Below are 12,283 nucleotides of genomic sequence, written 5' to 3'. Positions count from 1 at the left end.
TGTTGAATTGAACTGATGAACTAAGAACTTGACTCTGGACTGGAACAACGTGGACTGAACTGATGAGCTTGGAACTTGCCTCTGGACTGGAACAACGTGGACTGAACTGATGAGCTTGGAACTTGACTCTGGACTGGAACAACGTGGACTGAACTGATGAGCTTGGAACTTGACTCAGGACTGGAATGTGACAATGGCTGAAGGGAAGTCAGGTAATGCTGAGACGAGGGCTAAACAGGGTAATCTGGAATTACTATGACAAAGGCTAGAACTCAGGTGCAGGTTGGACAGGATAATTGGAAATAACAGGTTTCAGGAAGGATTGGGTAGGTTTGGGAATTTGCAGGGTGGACAGGATAATTGGAAATAACAGGTTTCAGGAAGGAATGGGTAGGTTTGGGAATTTGCAGGCTCAGGGAGGGAATACGTAGGTAACAGGGGCAGGAGTTGATCCACAGCAGGAAGCAAGGCAGGGTAACACGATGCAGGTTTACAGAGTGCCAGGGACCAACCAGGAGTAGGACTAGCAGCAGAGCACAGGCCAGGTATTGCTGTAACAGGACGTCTGGATGCCAGGTATTACTGTAGCAGGTTTTCGGGATGCACCAGAGGTTGCTGTCAGCAGGCTTACTGGATTGCCAGGTACAGCTGAAACAGGTTTTCTGGATAGCGCCAGGGATTGCTGTAGCAGGTTACAGGGACAGACTTGAATGCATGAACCATACACCACGGGAAGACGAGATGTTCAGGCCCAGAATGCTATCAGGAGAGGATATATATACCATGGGTCTGGCAGCAATTGGTGGATATGGACAGGTGGTCTGGTAGTAGCATTCTGAGTGGTGGAAGGCACAACATGCAGAGGGAGTATTCATCTCTGCAGCTCTGAGAATCAGAACCACACCTGTGATTCCAATCAGGGCTAGCAGTGCTCACAGACAGAGGAGAGGCCAGGTGCAATAATCAGAGCAAATCCTCCAGGCAAATTACACACACAGATCCATGGGGAAGCTGACAGGGGTAAGTCCCAAGGCAAAAAGGTGACAACTAGACAGGGTCGTGACATGTGTGATTGAATTTTGAATGTTATGGCAAGCATACAGTGGAAAATAATTTAGCCGTGCTGCAGTAAATTTACGTAAACTTTCGGCTTCACTTGGCATCTCATTCGAAGGGGTTCAGTATATTGTGACAAAGGAACTAAAAATGCATCATGTGTGTGCCAGGTGGGTACCCAGAAATCTCACTGAAGAGCAGATGCTACGACGAGTTGAGTTGGCAAGGAGTTCTGTGAGTGTATATATAGAAACAAAACTGCTACCAAGTGCTTGTATAGAGATTACAGAAGTTCAGCTTCTTATATTCCAAATAATTGAACACTTTAATTGATAAGAGATTAGAACTCACTGTGTATTCAGATATTATTTACAGGAGTTTACACATATATTAAATTTCACTTGTGCATTATATATATTTATATAGCCAGTTTTTTTGGAGTTATTTTATTAAAATTGTCCTCATTATAAAAAAGTGATGTTCTAGTGCTTTTAATGGAACTGTTATCAAGCCATTTTAAGTACAAAAATATGTTTAAACAATTGTTTACTACTTAGTAAGTGATTTATAATTTGTTAGCTTTTTTTCATTTTATATATTTTTTGCAGTCATTTTTAAGACCATTTTTATATATATTTTTATGGGTGCGGTTATTTTAAAAATAATATAATATAGGGTTTAATTATATTTAGGGGAAAATGTAAATGTTATCACACACAAAGAAGTTCATAACCTGACATTTGTAATATCAATAGCAGCCCATATGGACTGGGTAGAGGCTGCCCTACAGAAAGAATCCAACACAAATTCTTTTTGAAACTTGGAAGAGCTGTATAAATACTTTCTCACCCCCAATATGGACTTATTGTAAAAATACTCTTTTGTACAAAACTCATGTATATGTAGACAACCTTCTAATTTCTTTGTGAATGTTTATTTTGTTATCTTTTTAGACATGGGGTGGCTCCCTTACTTTTGGAAACTGGTGTCCAATATTTTACTTCCATGATATTCCATGTCATTAGCTATTACATTGCTCTTTTCTGTTTGTTTTCCAGTTTTGATTTCATTTTCATTATGTCTCATTGGTTATTATTTTCAATCAGTCCTTAATGTTACTTACTGTGCATGTCTTATAACTTGTGTTACATGATTTGACAAATCAAAGGACATAAAAAAACATGTTGAAACTTTTCTTTAAGTTAGCTTTTCTTAAATGTTAGTGTTAGTGTTACAAATACAATATGCGATGGATGGTAAATTGAATAGATGACTTTAACACAAAAAAAGTAATATCAAAATTAATTAAGTTTAATTATGTGTTGTTTTTTTTACGTTTACGTAAAATGATATTAAGTATAATACACCTTTTCCCCCCACCACAATAAAACCAATTTTTGGAACAGTTTGAAATGAACAATAGTTTATATTTATTTTCATGTAGGTTATTTCTTTTTTCTTTAAACTTAAAAATGCAAATCAAGTCTAATCATGCATGGGAAGTTCATAGGGGAGGGGTACCAACAACTGCTTAGCCTGCACGAGTCGACAAGTAAGGAGTGCAGCATAGGACTGTTACAACCATGAAAGTTCTGGGTAGGTCAGGCGAATGGTGCATTTACTGTATGAAACATTTAATTTTATTATACTGACACCACACAATTTTTATTTTTATTTCTTCATTCCAATTTATCATCTAAAATACTGCTTATCTCACTCTACTTTTATATTCTTGAAATTACTTTGACATTGAGGCCTGCTTTATTATATATGTAAAATCAAGTCTTACACAATATTTTAAACTATGTAACCTTTCAAGTGGGAAAGCCCTGTGGTATCCTGGCAATTCAGGCATGCCTTAACATATAGGGCTGTATTCAGAGGCCCTCGATGTTTGTCTAGTGCGTATGCGCACGAGGGAGCCGGCTCCTTCGTGCGCATTCGTGAGACCTGCTACGACCGACAGCGCTGGTCGTAGCGGGTCTCTTTCCAAAGGGGGCGAGCTGTCGATGTTGATTGACAGCTCGCCCCGTTTGGAAGGCGGGCCGGGGGGGGTGGCAGCCCAAACGGAGGCGTTCCCATGGGAACGCCTGCCGTTTGGGGGAGGCCCCACTGACATCACTAGTGATGTCAGTGGAGAGCTTCCGGCTCTGACAGAGCCAGAAGCTCTCCGGGGCTTACAACAAGTGAGACCCTACCCTAGGGTCTCGTCATAAGCCCCGATGGTCGCGATGGTCAATGACCATCGCGACCATCACCCTAGCGGTCGTTAGAGCTGTGGGTGTTAACCCACAGCCTAACGACCAAAACAGAGGCGGCCGGTCAGGATGCAAGCGGCCGCCCAGTTTCTGAGCGACAGCTTGCATCCTCCGACCGCCTCTGAATGAGGCCCATAGTTTCCATCTCTTCCAACTATTTTGATTAGCTTGCTCTGAAATCTATTTTTTGTGGATCTGATGCATCTTTATGTTCATCACCCTCACAGTCCACAGCAGCAATGAATATAATTTCCCCACAATCAGGTCTGTCCATCAGAAAGCCCAAAAGCCAAGGATGGTGGCATTTAATTGGTCAGGTGCTAGGAACAACCAATGTAGTGCACTTCTACTACATACCATAAAACCACAGTAGTCTCCATTATCCATCACTTAGTAGCAGGGGCTGGCTGGCAACTTTCAGCCTAGGGGGCAAACACAAGCCAGTGGCCCCGGCTTGTCTTTCAGCATATTGTGAAGCATTTAGCAGCTTGGGATAGGTAATGCCTGAACGCACCATCACCAGAAAACCCCGCCCCCACCCTCCCACTGGTGTTACTGGATAAACACTCAGGGGTAGGGAAGGGACGCAGCAATGCAGCACACTTAATTAATATATACACAAGTGCAATATTGATGACAAGAAATTCTAATTATCGGGACTAGGAACCGATAATTAATAAAAATGCTGCTTTTGGACCCCATATTAATGTACGGTATATACATTGTATAAATACAAACATTACATATACTCCTCACACAGCTCCCCCCCAGGTCTCGCCTATCACTCAGATCTTTCCCCACCTCACACAGATCCCATCCTCTTATAGCTCCCTTCCCCACACACAGACCCATACCTCACAACATTTGAATGAAGGGAGGAGGGACAGTGAGCGTGCCGAAGGCGCGTCCAGAAAGGAAGCGTGGCTTCCGGGAAAATGGGCATAGTCGATTGAAAACGGGGCGGAGCCTCGCGCCTTCCCCCATTTTCGTCACTTTGGGGGCATGCCCAGCACTCTCCGAGCTGCTGGGCAGCCCCCAGGCAGCCCGTACACAAGAGAACAGATGCCGTGCGCATGCGCACGCCATCTGTTCTCCTCCTGCACACCCGCTGCTCTGCTATGCAGGGCAGCGGTTTGTGCTTTCCCCAACTTTCCCCCCACCGCGGGACACTGCGGCCCCGCGGGCGGGACAGTCCCAGAAAAACGGGACTGTCCCACTGGAAGCGGGACGGTTGTGAGGTATGCAGACCCCCCCACCACACAGCTCTCTCCACTTACTCTTATCCCTCCATATAGCTCTCTGCCCACTCACACAGCTCCCCCAATCACACACACACACAGCCCTGCACCCACAGATCCTCCACCACAAAAAGATGTTTCTCAGATCCCCCTACTCACTCAGGTCCCCACACATAGATCCCCCGCCCCTAACACAGAGCACACGGTGGGAGATCACCTGCTGAGCCTGCATTACATTGAGAGATCAATGTCGCTGGGCTGTGGCGGGAGCAGCGAGTGCCACTCTGCCGACACCACGCTGTCTTGTCTGAAAGCACTGATCTCTCAATGTAATGCAGGCCCAGCAGGCTGTCCCCTAACCATCCGCCCGTGTCCACCCTTCTTCCGGCAGATAGCCTGCACAGTGTCAGCAGCACATACCTCTGAGGGCTGGAGCAATGGAGGAGAGACCCTCCATTGTATCCCCTAGTTCCGCCCCTAGCCGCACTTCCCGGCCTTATGCGAGCAGAAGAAGAAGAAGGCAGAGCTGAACAGCCTCCAGGCAGCTTTAGGTCAGGACCACACTTTGTATTAAATGCCGTGGCCAGGACAGATAGTGCGGTGCATTTCCGGACCACACATAGGCCTTCATTCAGAGGCGGCCGTACGGTCTACGACCGCAGGGCCGCCTCGATTTGTCTAGTGCGCATGTGCACGAGGGAGCCAGCTCCTTCGTGCGCATGCGTGAGACCCGCTACGACCGACAGCACCGGTCATAGCAGGTCTCTTTCCAAAGGGGGTGAGCTGTCGATGTTGATTGACAGCTCGCCCCGTTTGGAAGGCGGGCCGGGGGGATGGCAGCCCAAACGGAGGCGTTCCCATGGGAACGCCTGCCGTTTGGGGGAGGCCCCACTGACATCACTAGTGATGTCAGTGGAGAGCTTCCGGCTCAGACAGAGCCAGAAGCTCTCCGGGGCTTACGACAAGTGAGACCCTACCCTAAGGTCTCGTCATAAGCCCCGATGGTCGCGATGGTCAATGACCATCGCGACCATCACCCTAGCGGTCGTTAGAGCTGTGGGTGTTAACCCACAGCCTAACGACCGAAACAGAGGCGGCCGGTCAGGATGCAAGCGGCCGCCCAGTTTCTGAGCGACCGCTTGCATCCTCCGACCGCCTCTGAATGAGGCCCATAGTTTCCCCACTGCGTGTCTGTGTCTGCCGGCCCCTTCTCTATTTGCACTGCTGCAGCCTGACCGTGACAGCCAGGAGGCAGGCAAAGGAACTTCCCCGGCTGTCACTGATATATTCAGACTGAGCGCAGCGGCGGCCCCTAGTGCTGGACAATTGTACCGGCCCGGGGGGCAGATGGCACCCTGCCCCCCGGCCCAGCCCGCCACTGCTTAGTAGTCAAGTGTTCGGGTCTCCTACATTCAGGGCACCATAGTCACCCTATTTAGAACACAACTTTGTGGCACAAAAAAGATTAAAAGCTTTATTGTAATTAAGGACTGACCCTCTGGAATTAGACAAAAAGACAACTATGACTTATTCTTAAACTGAGAAATGTATCAATTAAAGATAGCGATCTTATTTTCAGCTTATTCAACATTTTGCTGTAATCAATACAAAATGCCTCACTGTTTTACTTTTCATTTTAGATATTGCACATTAAATTAATGCAACAATGTCTGAATATTAATCTAAATAAAGTATTTAACAGTACACAGTTTCTGGTGTTATGTAAAGTGTAAATGGAAAAAAGGTAATTTCTCACTATAATTGTAGCATGTACACATAGGGAAAATGTTAATGAATGTTAGCCAGTTCCATGGCCACCATCAGATACCCACTAAATACAAATCATTTTCAAATAATATCCCATGGAATGAAGGGTTGCTTTATATACCAATCAGTAGATTGGGAATATGTTTTACACATTGATCACCAAATTGCTGGTTTACTACGGACCAGGTTGAAATCTGCTTTGTATACTAGCCACCGGGTTAGGCTCTGCTTTGTATACTAGCCACCAGGTTGGGCTCTGCTTGTATACTAACCACTAGGTTAGGCTCTGCTTTGAATACTAGCCACCAGGTTGGTCTCCGCCTTGTATAATAGCCAAGTTGGGTTCTGCTTTGTATACTACTACCAGATTGTATATTTGCTCTATAAAAGCCACTAGAGATCGGCTTTGTATACTATTCACCACATTGACCCCCTGCTTTCTGTATCAGCTGCCTAAGAGTACTGTACTATAAATATTGGTATGAGAGGAGGGGATGATGGAGGCACTGCTAATCAGGTGTCAATTTTTTTTTTAAATCACTTTTTATTTAATCATCACATCAATTTACAAATATTGAGCATGATATATCAAAATATATAAAAACAAAATAGGAAAAACATAAACATGTTCGTAGTCGTATACAGAAATATACAATAATGTACATAAATGTGGTCATACATATGGATAATACACCCAGAACATTAATAAATTAATATCAAGTACAATTATATCTTTTAAGTTAATATCCCAATATGGCCCTTATTAGAGATGGGAGGAGCCAAGAACCTAAATTGTATAATAAGGTATTAAGGAATTAACTATCCAGTATTATGGGAGGATCACCCAACAACAGTCTGGTTTCATATCATTCTGTATTTTTAAGGGAATGTCTAATTCGACACTGAAAATCCGATGGGAGGATAGAAAATTATTTTCCCAGGAATCAAAAAATTTTGAAACCAAATTTTCTTTGTCCAAGGTTATCTCTAACCAGTCCAATTGCAAAATATGGTGTAACTTTCCTTTAAACAAATTTGTTAGCAGTAATTGGCTGCAGGAGCATTCTACAACCTCTGGAAACCCTCTGGTTTTCTGGAATAATTCCAAAGATTGCCCATTCCGCAGTAAACGGTAAATGATTGACTAACTGTTCCACTGAGAAATTTCTAACCTGGAGCCAAAAATGTGGACATGCCCAGAAACAATTAAATAGATCTGCCTCTGAAGCACGGAAGCAACATGCTTGCCTGGTATTGCCTATGGGGTGAAAAATAAGCTCTATGGAATATATTTAAGAACATTTCTTGGTATTGTATTGAGGAAAGTAGACATGAAGAGATTACATTTTTAAGTAATATGAGGCAACTAAGTGATAAGCCACTGCAGCACACCCGACCAAGTAGTTTTGTGGTCTATTAAGGATCGCAGGAAAGAATATTGTGCAGAAATGGCTTTTCTGGCAGCAAGCGGAGACCCCAACATACAATCCAACGTATTCAACCAGTCTAGCTCTGAAAAACCTTCAACTGACGAATGTGCGTAGTGTTGCATCTAAGAGAATGCTAGTGGATAACGTTGAAGGATAGGAAAGGTTTGTTTGGCCTCTGCAAAACTTTTTTGTTTTTTAGTAGAAGAGTCCACTACTTCACCAATATTTCTGAGCCCCTCCTGCCATAGAATTGTGAATGGAAAAGTTGCCTCCCCATGTTGAAATGTATCATTACCCAAAAAGGTTAAGGATAAAGATTTATATGCATTTAAATTTGCTTTGCGTCTCAATAAGTGCCACAGGCAATATACTGACCATAGCAAGAGGGTTTACTCTGGTCTCTTGATCAATCTCAGCCTCAAAACAATGGAGTAAAGTGATCAAGTTACCTTCTAAAAAAACGGAGACTCTAACGTAGTGTTTGTTTTGCTATTGGAAAGCCAATCACGCAAGTATCTTAGCACTGCTGTAGGGTTTAAAGATGAATCTGCGGAAAGTTTATGCCACCATTAGATTTGGGTTGCTGTAATATTTATCAGGGCTATTCTCTGCCTCTTTCCATTCCATATGAATTTACGGAACAATGTGTTCATTTTAGCCAAGTCGATAAGGCTGATAAACAGAGGCAATGACTGCATCAAATATAAAAGACGTGGGAAAGTTGATATTTTTATTAAATTGGCTCTGTCAATGTAGGATAGCGTTAGATGATTCCATCCTTCCAATTCAGACGAAATGGCCATAATCGCCTCTCCTATGTTCATACGGTATAGTTCCGATGGGTATTTTGGAAGTTTGATACCTAAGTAAACAATGTAGGATTTTGCCAATTTGAGCAGGAGCTCCAAGTTGGTTGAGTTACCCCCGGGACCAGGTACATGCCCGCTGATTTTGAAAGATTCACCTCAAATCCTGATACCCTTCCAAAATCTCATAACAAGTCTAGGACCTTAGGGAGAGATTTTCTAGGATCATCTATATATATAAAAACACATCATCTGCAAATACAGAAAGCTTAACCACTATGTCATCAATTTGTATACCCTTAAACACAGATAAAGCTTGTAAAATATGAAGTAAGGGATCGATGGATAAATGAAAAAGGAGCAGCGACAAGGATCTTGTTCCATGCTGCATAACCAATTGCTCTGCTCTCCTCTCAAGTCATTAATCCAAAGGGAGGTAGAAGGCATCGTGTATAAATATCTTATGAGTTTGATAAAATTCCCATTGAACTCTCTGCACTCCAACACTTTAAATAAGAGGGGACAGGCCTATGTGTCGAAGGCCTTATAGGTATCGAGACTAAGAAGCATGTGCCCCTCTTTTCTCTTCCTGACGGAGGCTATTGTCGCAGCAATGGCAGTACGTACTGCTTTTGCCGAGTGGCGCCCCTGAACAAAACACAGTTGATGTGAAGTTAACAATTCGGGGAGGATCTGCTGTAATCTTTTAGCCAATATCTTTCAGAAGATCTTGAAATTTACATTTAGTAGAGTAATAGGTCTATATGAGTCTACCAGTAAGGGTTCTTTACCCGGTTTTTAATAACCATAATGAATGCAAATGGTAAAAGAGGATATTTAGGTTGGGATCTATAAATTGTGTTGAACAGCTCTAAAAGAGTAGGTACAATTTATCTTTTGAGCATAAACTCCCGTGAAGTCAAGTAGTCCAAGCGTTGTTGTGCCTGGGATGTGAGAAAATAATCAAATAATTTATTGTCTCTAAGGTAAGCATCCAAATTAGATTCAGTGGGTGATTCTATATAATGAGTAAAACTTTTGGAGGCCGCCTTCTGGAAGGATTTATACTTAGCAGCACTGTCCCGCCTCAATTTAGAGGTATAGCTGAGAATATGATCCCTCATGACCGCCTTTGACGCCACCCAGAACAAAACAGGATTATCCCAGTGTTCAATATTGTCGTCCAGGAAATTGGACCACGAATAGGATAGAAACTTCCAAAAATCTTCAGAATTTGATAAATAATCCAGGAAGCACCAAAAGCGTCCAGTTGTGCGGGGAGAATGACGGAATAATTCCATCGATACTGGGGTATGATCTGAAATGATTATGTCTCCTATATCGATCTGTTTAAGGTTGGTAAGCAAATAATTGGCTAACAGAAGGTAATCGATTCTGGACATAGAACCATGAGCCTTAGATAAATGTGAAAAGGAACAATCAGTTTGAAAAGGCGCCATGGGTCACTTAATTGTAGAACCTCTCTAAATTCCTACAGATGCTTCCAACATGGGGAGGACATAGTTGGTGTGAAAGTATTTTTTTCTTATATCGAAATTAATCTATGTTTGAAGAATTAATGCTAATAATAGTATTAATGAAATTGTAGATAAAGTTCTTCTAATATGCGAAAATAATCCCATTTAGAAACAAGGGATTTGGTTTTTGCAAGAATTGTAACATATAGAAGTAACATACTTGAAGATTAAAATCATATTTAAATGTAAACTATGAATCTTAATTTTTAATCATCCATAAATTTGTCTTAGGAGGTTTTTAAATGTATTTTTCAAATATGTTATGAAACAGCGTATATTTATCATTACAAAAGGTTATTAGTCTTTAAAATGGCTACAAAACCATTTTTATACCATCTGCCCTCTCTTATTATGAAAATTGAATAAGATTTCCAGTTTTCAAGATGGCCACAGCCCTACTTCTGGTGTGGGACTCCGAATGCGGAAGTAGCAGTAAGAATGGTCCCCATGTACAGAAGGGAACTTTAGTTCAATAGGACAGCGGATGATTTTAATTGCTGGAACGGAAGCTGTAGAAACTTTGTTTTTAGCAGAATTAAATAAATAGCTTAATTTAAGCATTCTCACATAGCGTTTTTAGCAGGGACACCTAGCGCTAGATAAAGAATCTCGGTATTAGTTAGATATGTATTTTATGTATGTTTTACCATTTGCTGGCTCCTCCCAGCAATCAGGTCTTCCCATTTTATGGGGTATAAATACCTGGAAGGGTGGTAGACCATTGTATGCCTTGATAAAGATCGGAGAACTGATTGAAACGCGTTGCTAACAAAAGGAGGATTGGCATACTGACCAGACCAGGAGGAGACGTTTTTCGTCCAGGACCAGGGTCCCCTAGGGGAATTGGAACATCTGCTTGGTTTCTATATGCACTCATTTTTCCTGATTCTGGTAGGAAGCCACCCTCATCATTATCTGTTTGGATGTATCAGCTGTAAACCATCTGATCCTTTTTATATATGGATTGCACCATTAGGATCTTATCTTTATTAAATGTGAATTTTTTGTACCTTACTGGGATTATTGCTTATTATTATTATTGATATTATGTCAATGTTGTTATAGCATTTATTTCATTGGATACCCTCATTTTTCTAGAAGATTTTCGGTTCAAAATGATCAAGTTCTTCTACAAACAAGATAAGTGTTATTATCCAAGTATTTTTTAGAGTGCAAGGGGATGCAAGGGGATGTTGTCCAAATTAAGTGTATGGGGAGGACAACCTGGAAGCAAGGGGCGACTTGTCTAGTATAGGGTGTTGAAATCCCCCACCACCACCAGGGGTATGAGAACCCGCAAGCCAAAATTTGCAATAGGGAAAGAAAGAGCTCTTTTTAATAACAACCCTGCTAGTGTATTTACTTTGTTCATGTATTTATGAAGTACGTCTATTTCTACCACACACAAATTTGCATGCGGCAATAACATTATAAAGACATATTGTTACATCTCATACTTTGTTACCACAAAGACATGCTACATGAACTAGATGCTAACAATTATTTTACAGATACCACAGAAATTGGACAATGGTAATAGATTAGTGTCATAAGGTTACGAGGGGTTAGCTCCCCTTCACCTTATCTGCCTTCTAGATTCAATTTCAAAACTGTCAATGCTCCAGTTGTGGGCGACAAGGTTTTCACTGTAGAACATTTTGTAATATTTTGGTAACACGCACTGGACAGCGTGACTTCTACTTCCTTTTCCTTAGTCAATATAAGGTAGCATGTTATCCCACAATACCACATTGAGAAGAGAATAAAAGAAAATGCTGCAACTCATCTACAATCTAGATCATGATAGATAACACTGCTCAACTAAACAAACAACTGTTATATGTGGAATCAACGCTAACCAGACAAGCCATATTATTAGATTTTACTAACAATGCCAAAATGCTGCAAATCAACAAGCTGATATATGTGGTTTGTTCGAATTATAAGTAATATAGGGGCGCTTAATTCCTATTCCATTCAATGACCAAGGACAATAGCAGTGTCTAGGGGCAACAAAATTAGTTACTGTACACAGAAAACGTTTTGAACTCATACGGCACGATTCTGTTCTACGCGATGTGAATAGCAACGGAGTGAGCTCCCGGAGCTATTCAATACACCGCGCTGCTAAGCCCGACTAAGGATTTCTTCTTGCACCTCTCCGGGGATGCGAGCAGAAATCCGACAAAA

General features: G+C 42.1%; 1 long non-coding RNA gene across 4 annotated transcripts in view; it reads right to left on the bottom strand.

Annotated features, from left to right (window-relative positions):
- LOC148518401 (uncharacterized) overlaps window positions 1-12,283 on the bottom strand; it is an 816,630-nt gene that overhangs the window by 197,166 nt on the left and 607,181 nt on the right. The window lies entirely within an intron of this gene.

The sequence above is a fragment of the Taudactylus pleione genome, unplaced genomic scaffold, assembly GCF_031769625.1.
Source record: "Taudactylus pleione unplaced genomic scaffold, aTauple2 ptg000201l, whole genome shotgun sequence".
NCBI classification, from domain to species: Eukaryota; Metazoa; Chordata; class Amphibia; order Anura; family Myobatrachidae; genus Taudactylus; species Taudactylus pleione.
Note: the sequence above shows the minus strand (reverse complement) of the source record. Positions and strands in the feature narration are given on the sequence as shown.